Here is a 14,943-nt window from a genome sequence, read left to right on the forward strand (position 1 = left end):
TTGGCTCATAAGTCTAGGCCCTGAGAGCATTCCCGTACCACAGGGCAGGAACCGAGGACAGAACATCAAGTGTCTTCCCCATGTCACATTGGCTCCTAAGTGGGACCTGAGGACAGGCTAGCCAGCAATCATGCCCAGGCTTTGCTTACTGTGTTGCTTCCTCTCAGTGAGAGGGGTGTCTTTCAGTCAGTCCCATGCATGCTTTAATTAAGTTCACAGCACACTTCGAGATCCACCTTCCTAAGCCTTGCTTTGCATATCAAGACTGAGACTCAAAGCAAAGACTGTGAGCTCAGGGAGTGGGTGTGCTCCTGGCAGCTCTCAGCCTGGCTTCTGTCCACATGCCCAGTCAGTAGGTCAGACTTCAGTCAGCAGAGACCATGGGAGCCCAAAGACTTTCCTTTACACAGCTGAAGCCTGGAGTCACCTTCCTGATTTTTTTGAGCCTAACTGCTTGTCTCCAAATAAGGCCCATTAGGGAAAACTGCCCATGTGGGCAGTTAGCTTAGAACGCTCTGAATTCTGAGCCAGTTAGGGGTCCAGCAGACAACAGGCCCTCCAGGGTGGTCAGTGCTAGAAGGCAGTGGGAATCTGGGCATGCCCCGCCCCTGGATGTTCATAGGTCTCCATTCCGCGGAAAGGCATTATCTGTCAGGTCAGAGGGTGAAATATCCAAGAGGTGACTCAGAATTTGTGCCATTCTGTGAGGCTAGGGTCTTTCTCTAGGAAGCCACCCATTTTCCTGTCACCATTGTGAGGCAGGAGGATTTGGGAAAACCATGACAGATCTTAGGTTTGCTATCCAGAACATGACCCAGAGATCTCTAGATGGTGAGAGGGTCTCTGCCGCTATGGAACTAACAAGTTTCTCTACCCTCAGTCATTATTGCCCGGCGATGTGATCTGGGGAGACCCCCTTAGTCTGAATTGCTGTGTGCTCCGCCTTAAGGTAGGAGTTGCTGCAGTTCGAATCACATGACACAGCTGGCTTTGCCAGCAGCTACAGAATCTCCAACCTCTGCAGAGTTCCAGTGAGGCTCTACCCACTCTGGAGCTGTGACTGTGTGCCCTCTCTAGATGTCACCTTGACAACAGGTCCTGTTAATTCTTCCAGAAACATAAAAAAAATTTTTGGTAATTCTTAGAAAGTACCAGACATTTTTTTCTTCAAAGTTTTTTTCCCCAGTTTATCTTCAAAATAATGAAATACCATCCAGAAGGTCCTGTTAACATTTCCACATTAAAGAACAGGGAAATGAGACACTAAGGGGCTAAATACTGCTCCAGCTTTGACTGATGGCCACCAGGAATGGGTGATCACACGTCTCTGTGTTTCACTGTTTACCTTATCTCAACGGAGGCTTCTCCACTAGTGTCTCTAGATAAAGCATGGCTCTCACCCCTCATCAAACAAGTTTCTTTTTGCAGCCAATGGAGGTTATTACAGAGAAACAAAACAGGTGGAGGTGCTGAGGGAAAGCAACAGAAAACAGTCCAGCCTCAAATGGGACGTGTGTAACACACCCATACCGTAGGCTCAGGGAATGCCATGGAAGAGGAGGACACCTGCAAGATCTGCTTTGAGACAGCGTCTTCTGGACCTGACAGGATCTGTCCCATGAACTCCCAACACAAGACCACAGCAGTCACACGTCAATGTGAGATGGGGACAGGTTCACAAGGCGTGAAGAGCTACAGTGGCCAACAGCTGCTGAGAGCAGAAGAACCAGCTCTCCTCAGGGATGGGACCCTGGTAGTTACTCATCCAAGCCTAAGTACATATGGGAGCACCAACTGTGCTCAGTAGGAGATACATCAAATCCATCACTTCTTCTGTAGTTAGATATGTATATATTTTACAAATATATAATTCTATAATCATATACCTCTATAATTATGAGTATATACACCTCTAATTATATATCTATATATACATATATAGCTATATATGTTTATATAATTATATATATTCTATATTATATAATTATTATATATATAATCTATATATTCTGTCTTAGGTTTTACTGCAATGAACAGACATCATGACCAAGGCAACTCTTATAAGGACAAAATTTAATTGGGACTGGCTTACAAGTTTAGAGGTTCAGTCCATTATCATCAAGGCAGGAACATGGCAGCATCCAGGCAGGCATGGTACAGGAAGAGCTGAGAGTGCAACATCTTCATCTGAAAGCTGCTAGCAGAATACTGGCTTCCAGACAGCTAGGATGAGTGTCTTAAGCCCATACCCACAGTGACACACTCCAACAGGGCCATATCTTCTAATAGTGCCACTTCCTGGTCAGAGCATATACAAACCATCACATTTTCTCTCTCTCTCTCTCTCTCTCTCTCTATATATATATATATATATATATATATATACACACACATATATATAATAGAAGTCATGAATTTGAGTAGGGGTCTGGTGGAAGACATAGTAGGAGCTGGAGTGGCAAGACGGAGGATAGTAATGATAATTCTCATGTATGAAAGTCTCAAAAATTAAAATGAAGTAAAGTATTTCTACATATTCAATATTTGGGGGCATTTTAACACACGCTGTGGTGGTTTGAATGAGAATGGCCCCAGAGACTTATATATTAAATGCTTGGTCCCCCGTTGGTGGAACTGTTTTGAGAAGAATCAGGAGGTGTGGACTTGTTAGAGGAGGTGTGTAGGTGTGTCACTGGGGTGGGCTTTGAGGTTTCAAATGCCCACATCAGACCCAGTCTCTCTCTCTCTCTCTCTCTCTCTCTCTCTCTCTCTCTCTCTCTCTCTCTCTCTCTCTCTCTCTCTGCCTCTTGCTTGCCGATCAGTTATAAGCTCTCACACCATGTCTTCTGCCTGCCTGCCTGCCTGCCTCTATGTCTTTCTGTCTTCCTACCTGCTTCCCCCTCCATGCCCCACCTTTTTTTTCCCCCACTGTGATGATGCTGGACTCACCCTTTGAAACTTTACAGTTTTATGCAAGCCTCCAATTAAATGTTTTCTTCTATAAGTTGCCTTGGCTCATGGCGTCTCTTTCACAGCCATAGAACACACTAAGACACACACCAAAGTCTGCTGTCCTCAGCTATACTGTGGTCCAGTGGCTCCCTAGTAGCTAGAAATAAAGATATTCAAGCAAACTCCTGCCAGTAAGATCAGCTGCCGTCTTCATGTGTTTCCTGGCCCCTTGACGCAGATCATGGAAAAGATCAGAGTGGATGGGCAATGGATTCAGAGTGTGCGTGTGGGGTGATCCCTGATAAAGAAAACAAGCTGTCTTCCCACTCAGAAGCATAGAATAAAGCAACTGGCAGAGAGCAGGGTCGAGTCTCAAATATTCCACCCACCTACTCAGCTCAGGAAGTCTGTAGGAATCAGGATAGTTAATATGATGCATTATATTGGAGACAAATCACAAAAATGTTATGCCCTGTGAGATAAAATTCATATTTTATAAAACCCACGTGATGGTTTAATATGCTTGGCCCAGGAAGTGATACTATTAGGTGGTGTGGCCTTGTTGGAGAAAGTGTGTCACTGTGGGGGTGGGCAATGAGACCCTCCTTTGCGCTGTCCCTGAAACCCTTTTCTTCTGTTTGTCTTTGGAACAAGATGTAGAACCCTCAGCTCCTCCTGTGCCATGCCTGCCTGGATGCTGCCATGCTCCCTGCCTTGATGATAATGGACTGAACCTCTGAGCCTGTAAGCCAGTCCCAATTAAATGTCCTACATAACATTTGCTTTGGTCATGATGTCTCTTCACAGTAATGGAAATCCAAGACAAGCCACATTCTGAAAATGGTTTTAGGCCAGAAGAGGGCACCAGATCTCTTGGAACTGGAGTTAAGGATAGTTGTGAGCCGCTATGTCAATGCTAGGCATTGAACCCCAATCCTTTAGAAGAGTAGCCAGTGCTTTTAACTGTTGAGCCATCTCTCCAGCCCCAGGATATATGGAAGTTTTATACACACTGTTGCTCTGAAAGGAAACCCTGTACCTGGTATTATCCCTCTTTCTCCATACCCACCTGCTATTCATAGAAATGCCTTCATTTTATAGGAATGCCGTCTTTTGAGCTTATTCAAGCGCACTTGAATAAAAGGAAAAATGGTTTTGAGGTTCATCCAGCTTGAGAATGCACTCCAAGTAAACCTTTGTGCAGCAGCAATTCCATCATGGGGAGCTGGAGCTCCCTCCTAGCCCTCAACCAACTGCAGGATTTCTTTTCCAATTTGTTTATGGCCTCTTGGCTGCAGTTGATATTCATATGGGAACACTGTAAAAGTTCCTGACCATATACTTAGAGAGGGAGTCCTGGCCTGTGTCTGTCTGCTGTCTGCTTTGTGTTTGCCCCAACAGTGTATGAAGGCTCCAGTGTCTCCAGGGCTCACTTGCAAGGCTATGTGGTTTCTTTTTGTTGTAGCTGTCCTAGTGTGTGTGAGTTTCCTGTGTAACTTTGGCTAAACTTCTCTCATAACCAGTTATTGTAAATGACTGTATCTTCAGGTTGACAATCGGAGTACCTTCTTTGTAGAACATCTGCAAGTTTTTATTGTAAAGTGTTGCTGTGTGGTATTTTCACCATTGATAGCACTCCTCGTATGTTTAAGATGTTGGCTTTTGTGAGACATCACTTTCTTTTGTTTTGTGGGGTGCAGTTCTTGATGCACACATGCTTCAGTGTTCCCGTGTCTCCCCACCTTGTTAGTGAAACTTACGTAGAGTGCGGTAGAGGCCTGCGGCAGCTAATACTGATAGATCAACAACTTGGCAGAGTCTGGAGTCACCTAGAATACACACTTCTGGCCACGTCTGTGAGACAGTTTATGTCTGCTTTAACTTGAAGTGGGAAGATCCACCCTCACTGTGGGTGGCATCATGGATGGCCTGGGGTCCTGACTGATGAAAAAGGCCAGGTAAGCTGATGCCATCTCTGTGCGTCCTGACTGAAAACCCAATGAGAGCAGCTGCCTGAGGCTCCTGCCACCATACCTTCCGTGCCACAGTGGACTGTATGTCACACATCATGCAGAGCTCTCTCTCTCTCTCTCTCTCTCTCTCTCTCTCTCTCTCTCTCTCTCTCTCTCTCTCTCTCTCATGTGTGTGTGTGGTTTTGTCACAGCAAGGAGAAGAGTCAATAACACAAGGTCCACCATTCTTTTCATGCTTGTTGAAAGTCTGCCCTTTTCCCATCTGGTGGCTTTGTCACCCCCACTGAAAACCAACTGACCCCCAGTTTGAAGCTTTTCCAGCTGCAGCCTGTCCTCTATCAATCTGAGCATCATGGATTTACAGTTGGCCCTATTTGCTTTGCTCCTGCACAGTTCTGGGAGTCGGAGAACATGCTCTTCCCTGGCCTCTGCACTGAACAGGGAGTCCTCCACCCTCGTCACTCTTGGAAGTTCTCTATATTTAGTCCTAAGTTTCCATAGGAACTTTTAAACCAACATTTCAGTAGCTGCACTGAGGTACTTCAGATTTTCATAGGAATTTGTTGAACTATAAATAGGACATTGTAGCATCTTTACAGAGAAGTTCAAAATTGTTATGAGACTTTCCTTTTTTCTGTGTTAAACCTGACTGATATCCAGAAACATACACATATTTAATGTATGCATACTGGTCAATTTGTGCATAAAATCCAGTCCTGATACCCCACAGCCAGCAAGGCACTGAACACTGCCATCAACATCAACAACTCTCTTGTGTTTTGGTTTTGGTTTGTGTCCAATAACAACCCTTCACATGAAACCTACCCTTTCTCTAAAGGCACGGTGACAGGATATCCCATCTACAGAACTGTTCATGGCACTTGACTTAAACTCTGTAGCCACTGAAGAACAGTTCTGCAGTTTCTCTACGCCGCCCTCCCGCCCCTGCCAGGCTCTGCAACACTACTCTCTTCAAGGATGCTTAGTATCTTGTCTGTTGTAGATACTTCTGTCGCAGAGGACAGTCTTGTTTAACTTAGCATTCTGGCAGGAACTGTTGGACTCCCTTCTTTACTAAGGTGGAATACTATTGCATGGTATATACACACCACTTGCTTGATTCCATCTGTGATGGACAGTTAAGCTGCTTCTAGCTAAGGCCTCGTGCAAGCTAGTCAAGTATAGTACCTTAAAATTATACCCTCAGCCCAGCACTCACATTTAGATAGGCATTTTATTGAGTTTGTAGATCCCTGAGGAGGTAACTCACCCCTTACTGGCATCAAACTGAGAGGGAAGCCTAACCTTTTTGGGGCCATTGATGATACACACAACAGCATCACCTAGGCTTGCCGGCTTTACCCCAGTGACAGCCAGCTGAAAAACGAGCCCTTCCCAGCTCAGCCAGCTGGAACTGTATGGTGGGCGGACCTCAGGACAGTGGCAGTGCCAGCTAGCTCCCTTTTGGAATGGCTTCTCAGACAGCTGGTCTCTGGGTGGCTTCTAGCAGGCTGAACTCTTAGGTGCTGCAGATAACACCTTCAAGGGGTGGATTTCCAGGGCCTTGCCCAGTGCAATGGTTAGAAATGCCAGGCTGCGTGGTGAGGATGTGTCATCGGTTCACTTAGCAATCACCCATTCCTGAGCACGTCTACTGGGGTTGCCAGGCCCTGGAGATGCAGGTGTAAAGGGGCCATGCTAAACACATAGCACAGTAGACTCTCAACAAATATGTTCTGTTCCAAGAATGTGAGTTGCATAGTCCATAACTTGAAATCACATGACAGGAGAAAAGATGACAAAGTGAACAGTCTGAGGGGGCCTGTTGGTCACATTCAAGAGCTCACTTCCAACAGTGACAGGACCTCTGGAGGATCTGTAGACCAAGACTATATATCATAGGGTGAAAAGAAGAAGGAGAAAGAAAAGGAGAAAGGAGAGAGACAGAGAGAGAGAGAGACACACACACACACACACACACAGAGAGAGAGAGAGAGAGAGAGAGAGAGAGATTAGCTTGTCAAATATGAAGTGTGTATTTAGCCAGGCATGTGGCTCACATCTTAAATCCTGGCTGAGGCAGAGGCAGAGAGGAAGAGAGGCAGAGGCTCAGAGGCAGTTAGATCTTTTAGTTGAAGGTCAGTGAGTTTGCCAACATCTTTATACCCGGTGGGTATTATTTTTTCAACTGTTAACTCAGCAGGGCTCTTGTCCTTAATTTCCTGGAGAGTGGATGCTTTTACTTTGCATGTTGGTCCAGTGGATTTCTGTCTTAATTTGCTACTCTCTTGGTGTGATAATCACCAAGTCCCACAGTGGGCTGGCCTTCCATCAAGTAGCAATTGAGAAAATGACTTGCCAGGGCATGGTGATGCAGCCAGCCTTTAATCCCAGCACTCTGGAGGCAGAGGCAGGCTCTGTGAACTGAGAACTGTGTGCTGTGAGTTTGAGGCCAGCCTGGTCTACAGAGTGAGTTCCAGGACAGCCAGGGCTATACAGAGAAATCCTGTCTCAAAAAACCAAATGAAAGAAAGGAAGGAAGAAGGAAAGAAACAAAGGAGGAGAGAGAGAGAGAGAGAGAGAGAGAGAGAGAGAGAGAGAGAGAGANAAGAAAGAAAGAAAGAAAGAAAGAAAGAAAGAAAGAAAGAAAGAAAGAAAGAAAGAAAGAAAGAAGAGAAAAAGAAGAAAAGACTCTCAGATATGGTCATAGACCAGTCTTCAGGTGACATTTCCTCTTTCCAGGTGATTGTAGGTTTATGTCAAATTGACAACTGAGGTAAAATAGATCCAAGACTTCCAGAGAATATTCAAAAGCTTCCAAAGTAGCCCAACCTGACTCCATTGGCCACTAAGTGCCTATAATTGTGAGTGTCCTGCAAACATTGTGCTTTGTCTTGCAGGTAACAGTCGGCTCCAGGCAGAAGACTGGGTGTGCTCTGGCACCAGCCACTGGTCATTCTTGGATTGCAGGCTCTTAAACAAAGGAGTTTTTCACTTCTGATCATGCATATAGGTTTGAAAGTGATTACGTGATTTCTTACGGATTATTTCAGGCGATAACTAGAGAATCACTAATCCTCTTTGTGTCTCTGGCATCTCTGTTAGCTTTCCAACACTATGACAAAATACTTGAGATCAAGTTGAAGGAGGAAGCCGTGGCTCAAGATGTGAAAAAACTGTTTCAGTGTCTAAGCTAAGATAGGAGCAGAGATGCTCATCTTCCACAGCAGCTGAGAAATATGAGAGGCAAGCGAGGGCAAAGAACTGGGGACAAGATATCGCTTCCAAAGATGCATCCCCAGGGACTCACTTACTCCAGCTAGACCCACCTCCTAATTTCTAGCACCTTCCATGAACGGGTTTATCCATTGTTTAGGGTGGAGACACTGGGGACCAAGTACCTGAACTGTTTAGATGTAGTTAGCCACGCCCTCACAGCTAACCACGCCCCAACCAGCCACGCCCCCACAACCTTCTGTCATCTTCAGTCAGTCACGCCTCTATAGCTGGCCACGCCTTCCGCAGTCAGCCACGCCTCCACAATCTGCCTCACCTCTGCAGCCAGCCACGCCCCACAGTCCGCCACGCCCCTACGGCCAGCCACTCCTTCACAGTCAGCTACGCCTCCGCAACAAGCCACGCCCCAGCAGTCTTCTGATTATTTTCCCCATTACTCTCATGGAGGCTGTCTCACAGATGCCTTTCAGCTGTTGTTTCACTGGGTAGTTCTCTGAACATCCCTATGCTATACATTGCTATTGCCCCCATTTTACAGATAGAGCATTAAGGCTCTGAGGTAACTGAGTGATGTACCAAACCTTTCCACTGTGCGCCCTCTGCTGGTCATCCTCCAAACTTAGAGGATCTTTCCTCTCACTAACCTCACTGTGAGGAAGCCCTTCCTGAACAAGAAAGACCTTCTTGCGGGTCTGTTGAGTGAGCAGTCTGGTGCTCTAAACTACCTTTGCGTGGGGGCGGGGGTGGAGGAGATAGATGGGACGGTGGGCTGTCAAGAGTTACAGTTCCCAGCCCCATGTTCTCCACCTTGGGGCCCTATGCCCTTGAGCATCTCAGAAGAAGATGAAGACCGTGGATCAGTTCTGGAATGACACACCGAGTCTTCAGCTCACCACAATGACAGAACTCACTATGTGAAGGGGGCCATCAGCAAGGTTGTGAGTGGAACTTAGGGCAAGGTCCATAGTTGCCTTGGGACAGAGATCAGAGTCACTTCTAGGCCTTCCCTCTGTCTCCTACTTGCTTTAGCCAGAAGAAGCGTTCAAGTGGCAGCGACTTCCCTACCTACCTGTGACTATGCAGAATCTCTGAACTACAACTCCCAAGCCACTCTGCTTCGAGGCAGCCGTGCTCAGCAGGTGAGTCCATGGCCAGCTCAGATCTTGCTCAGAGAGTCTGGCCCACAGTGCCCACCCCCACACACGGTTCTGTACATTCATTCTTCTGCCAATCCAACCATCCCCTGCTCAGCTGTCAGCGTCTCTAGCCAGCTGACAGCCAGTCAGCCCTCCTCTATTATCGGACATCACCCATCTTTCTATCCACATATCCACGCACAAGTTGTACATTCATCTACATACCCACCTGTTCGTTCATCCATTCATCCACCCATTTTCTACTCCATCCATTGTGTGGCATTTTATCATCCAGATGTAACATGATGTCATCTTGAGGCTAAGATTATCTTGGCCTGATAGCCTTGGCTACTAATGATCAAAGAATTATAGTGATAGCCATGTCTATTGTAAAAGTAATAGAGCTATTATTTCCTGGTAGATGAGAGGGGGAGGCAGTGAGCCCCTCACCTGGGATTCAAGCTGTTATTCTCTTCTGCCCTCCCTTGCAGGTGCAAGGAATCTTGGGAGATATTAGTTTACCCAGAAAATGAAAGGTTAGCTGTGAGGGACAGCAAGATGCAGCTCCCGTGAGCTCATTGTCTGTGAGAGGTGGGACTTTGTGTGATGCTGTTGTTGAGGAATGTGACCAGTTCTGTGTGTAGGAAAATGTGGGTCTCCCCCTCTAATGGATCGTTGGTGGATACTGTCCACAAGAGCAGTGGGAGCAGAGGTGAGGAGCAAGGGGTGGGGGTATAAGTCCTGTGAGGACATTTGGTAAGTGACCACACAGGGACCAGCTGTCAGGAGACAAATCAACTTTACTTAGTGTGATTCAAGGCCTATACAGTTTTGGACAAAGGGCTGAGGGTAAGAACGTCTAGGATGGGCAAAGGTCACTGGCTGGGTGCTTAGGGCATGAAACTGCCTCTTCGCCTGAGGCAGCATTTCGGGATCTCAGGAGCTAGGTGAACAGGCTTTATCGGGAGAAAGGAAATTGATCCTGTCATCTAATTGAGGCTCCGGGACATTTCTCAGGTAGAGGCATATGTGTGGGGGTCTTGAATTCCCCAGACAAGGTCAGGCAGAGAATGAGAAACCCCACTAATGAAGGAAGTCCTCCAATCCATGCCGAGCCCCAGAAGGTGATTCAGTCAATGGTAGACTTCGACCTTAATCACAGATTTTCTCACAAGAAAGTATAGGAGGCCCACTCTGGGCTTTGGTCTGTCATTTGTGCCTGGTCTGGGGTGAATAGGCTTTTCACATCTTCCCTAGAGAATGTTAACAGATTGGCCCAACCTGGGGCACAACAGAACCCACGGGGAGTGGGAGAGAAGGCACACAGTGAAGGCTGGGTCTTGAAGGCAAATCCCTGAACTCCAAGTGCCATAGGGAATCCCAACATGGTGGCTCTTCCCCTGTGGTGGTATGGTGGTATGGTGGTATAGTGGTGTGGTGTGTGGTGTGGTAGTACGGTGGTGTGGCTGGAGCACAGGGTAGGTCAGTACTACAGAGCCAAAGATGTGGACAGCATGGGGGAAAGCCAGGTAGTGAGAGGGAGGTGGGACAGAGCCTCAGCATGGCCAGAGAGCGTTGTCTCACCCTGAACTGTTTCACTGCGTGCTTTTCTGGCTTTTATGTTTGGTAGTGAAAAATCTGGGGAGAAAACAAAATTCCTGTCTTTGTGTGAGTTGTTTTTCTTGTACTGCTTTTAGCATTGTTTATTTTGTTGTTTGTTTGTTCCGAGACAGGTTTTTGCCATGTAGCTCTGGGGGTCCTGGAATTCACTATGTAGAGCAGGCTGGCCTTGAATCCACAGAGATCCAGTCATCTCTGCCTCCTGAGTGCTGAGATTAAGCCCAAGTTTACTTTGTGCTTCTACATCATGACTACAATATTTCATGGAGAGTTTCCCCCCTGGTCTGTCTGAGCAGGTTTCTAAGTGCCTCTTGCGTTTGGACGCCTGCTCCATTCTCCAGGCTCAGGGCTTTTTCAGTTATTTCATTGAGCATTCTGTCTGTTTCTCTTGATTTTACCTCCGCTCTTTCTACACCCGAATCCTCCCGCAAGTTTGGCCTCTTGAATGAATCCCAACCTTGGGAATATTGTTCACATACTCCCTTTATTTCTGTCTTTTGCATTATCGCCCTCACTTTGTTCTTCCCCCCGTGAGATTAATTCTGCATACACTTGTCTCTTGATATACTTTCTGGTGTAGATTTCCCTTGGGTGGCAATTTTTCATTTCAACTATTTCTGGGTGGCTCTTTTTCAATATTTTAATCTCCCGGCTGAATTTTCCCCCAACATTTCTACTTTCTAGTCAATGTTCCACTCATTTTGGAGACTGCTTTATCAAGGTCTTGAATAGAGTTCCATGGTTTGTGCATCTTTTTGGTTGGACTTTCTATGAGATCATTAACTTATTTAAACACCAGGACTCCAAATTAACACCCGTTTTCTGTTGACGCATCCATCTGCCAACACATCTGTCCAGCCTCCCTCATGTATCATGTGTCTCTGCGATTCTGGATCCCAGCATAGGACAGCTGGCCAGGGAGGCATGCTCCTGCCAATGGTTGTGTCCTGTTCTTTCTTTGCTGTGCACCTGGCAGAGTGAATTCATCTTTCAGTTTTGACTTCCCTGTCTTTTGACTCCATCCAGGTGTTCTGTTTTCTTGACCCTGCCCGATGGGATAGCTGCATGGAACTCTGGCATAAAGTCTGCTGGAGGGAGCTGGCTTCCATAGAGTCCCCGAGAATAGTCCAAGAATATTCCAACTTGGTCAAGAGTCAAATTGCATGCTAAACACCAAAGAGATCAGATGAAGCCAAAACCCTGGTCATGGTTTGGATTATGTGACACCACTGGGGTCCCTCAGGGGACTCTAAGCCCATTGAAGCTGGAGCAGCCGCCCTGCCCTGACTGCTGTGGCTGCTGATACCAGGGGCCTGGTCATTTGAGGTGGGAAGACCTATTCTAAATCTGGAACACATCTTCCGGTGGCAGCTCACATGGAAGAAGGAAGCCTTTTCTTTTTGCCTGTTTGCCTTCACTCTTAGTGGCAAGCGCATCTATCCTGGTGCTGAGGTGTTTCTTTGCTCACATTAGAACGTTCTTCTTAGGGATTCCAGCATAGCCTTACTGGCAGCTCTCTAGGACCTCCCTGGGACTCCAGCACCAGGCAGGAACTGCTGAGACATCCAGTCTTGTGGAATGAACAACTACGGGAACCTTGGCCTTTCCATCAGGAGACAGCCATTATTGGACTACCTGGAGCACAGCCTATATGCCACTATGATACAGAGAGAGGAAGGGGGGGTTACTTTTAAGAAAGGATGCCTATCTTGGAAGTAGTGGCATGCTGCACACCCCTTGGGGGCTGTGAGCATATGTGGTTCAATAGAGACACGTGTGGTGATCAAGACACACTCAGGATAGACTTGGTTCTGTGTAAATTTGAACATGTGTCCACCTTTTGTGGAGGTGAATCTGACAAGGGGGCCACCTCCTCCAGAAATGTAGGATGTTCAAATTGCCCTGCCCACCCTCTTGCGTGTCATAAAAGAAAATAGAGGAGAGATCCTGTGGGCAAATTCTGGGAAGGGAAAATTTTCTGGTTTGAATGTGCAGTATCCACCATGGGCTCACATGTTTAAAACTTGACCCTCGCCTGGTGCACTGTTTGGAAAGATTGTGGGAACTTTAAGAGGCAGAACAGCCTGGAGGAAAGGTTGGCTGAGAACTGAACAACCTGTTCACTCTCTGCTTCCTGTTCACTTCCTGTTCACTCTCTGCTTCCTGTTCACTTCCTGTTCACTCTCTGCTTCCTGTTCACTTCCTGTTCACTCTCTGCTTCCTGTTCACTTCCTGTTCACTCTCTGCTCCCTCAATACTGATGCTCTCTTTCTACCACTTGGGTCCCAGGGATGGAGCTCAGGTCATCAGGCTTTGTGGCAAGTGCCTCCACCCAGTGGGCCATCTTGCCAATTCAGTTACATTTAGATAGAATTTAACAGTTGGTACCTTTCTCAGTGGATAAAATACAGCAACTTAATGAAGCTACTTAAGAAAGATACGGTTTATTTTGGCCTACAGTCTGTCATGGTGGAAAAGACATGGCAGTCATCCTGGAAGGCAGAAAGCTGCCTGATCACGTAGCATCTAGAAGCTTAAAGGTAGCAGCATCCATCTGAACCCTGGTCCAGCCCGGTTTCTACTCTTACATCCCTGGAAACAGCATTGCCGTCCATCATAACCCATGTCTTCTTTCCCAGCCGCCTCCTCCAGCAATCTCCCCACGTGTACTTCTTGCTGGGTATCTGCCATCATTACACAGAATCTCTTCCAGCTCCTCCTCGTGTCCCCTCACCTTCTCCGTGAATCAGGGAGCAGCGTCTCATTTACATCTCCTCGAATCTCTTCTCATTTATATCTCATCTCACATCTCACGTTGGCTTCCTACAGTGATTGCTACCCTTCCATAAACATCACTCACTATTCACCGAAGGGAGTGGAGGTAGCCCAGAGCGAGTGAAGTCCTGAATAACGTGCTTTGACATGGGCAGGGCCATGTTAAGGTCACTCAAGGCAAAGCTGTTACCCATAAGGCCCAGGCTCAAGAGACGCAGCAAAGCCTTTACCCTGAGTGTGAAGGTTTGTGGATGATTGGTCAGTGTGTACGAAGAGTAGCAGCTTTTGCTCCTTTCTCCTGGATGTTTACAGTTTGAGACTGTCCAACTCTAGAAACCTCCTACTGATAACAAGTGACCCTGTAACACACTGAGGTTCAGGCTGTGGTGGTAGCATTAGAGACTCCTACCTGATCTGAGCTTCACTGTACAGATGTCTGTCTTCTCTTTATCCCTTAGTTCTGGGGACTCGCACCACATGGCATGCAGCACTGCATGGTGGTGCTTACCTGTAATCGCAGCATTTAGGAGCTAGAGGCAGGAGGGCCAAGATGGATTGGAGATCATCCTGAGTGTCTCAGCCACTCTCTAGTGCTGGGAAGAGACACCACAGCAATTCCTTTTTACAAGAGCATTTAATTGAAGGCTGGCTTGCAGTTTCAGAGGTTTTGTCCATCATCACGGCAGGGAGCATGGGAGCACTCCTGGCTGTAGCTGGAGCCAAGAACCTGGGCCTGGCATGGGCTTTGAGGTTCCATGACCAGTGACACACTTCCTCCAGCAAGGCTACGCCTCCTAATCCTTCTAATCCCTTCAAAGAGTTCCACTCCCCAGAGACTAAAAGTTTAACAGTATGAGCCCCTGGGGATCATTCTCACGCAAACCACCACACTGGGCTCTGGAGGACCTTGTCTCAGAAGAAAAGACAAAATTCCCTAATTTTGAGGGGTGCTCAGCTCATGTGTGTCTAAGTGTGGGAAGTTAATTGCATCCTTAACACTAACTTAGAGTATAGAGGAGCACTGTCTCCTCGGGCTCATGAACTGAAACTTGTGGCTCCCAGCTGAAGGCACAGTTTGGGGAGGTTACGGGAACCTTGGGACATGGACCCTGCTGGAGGAAGTTTGGCTTGGTTTTGTTTTCACACTGGGATCCTGTGATGGCTTCACTCTGAACTTCTGACTGCTTGCCTCCATCTCCCCAGAACTGGGATGGTGGTTTCTTTCTGTGATGTTTTGTGCATGGTAAGCA

The sequence above is a fragment of the Mus caroli genome, chromosome 16 (assembly GCF_900094665.2).
Source record: "Mus caroli chromosome 16, CAROLI_EIJ_v1.1, whole genome shotgun sequence".
Lineage (NCBI taxonomy): Eukaryota > Metazoa > Chordata > Mammalia > Rodentia > Muridae > Mus > Mus caroli.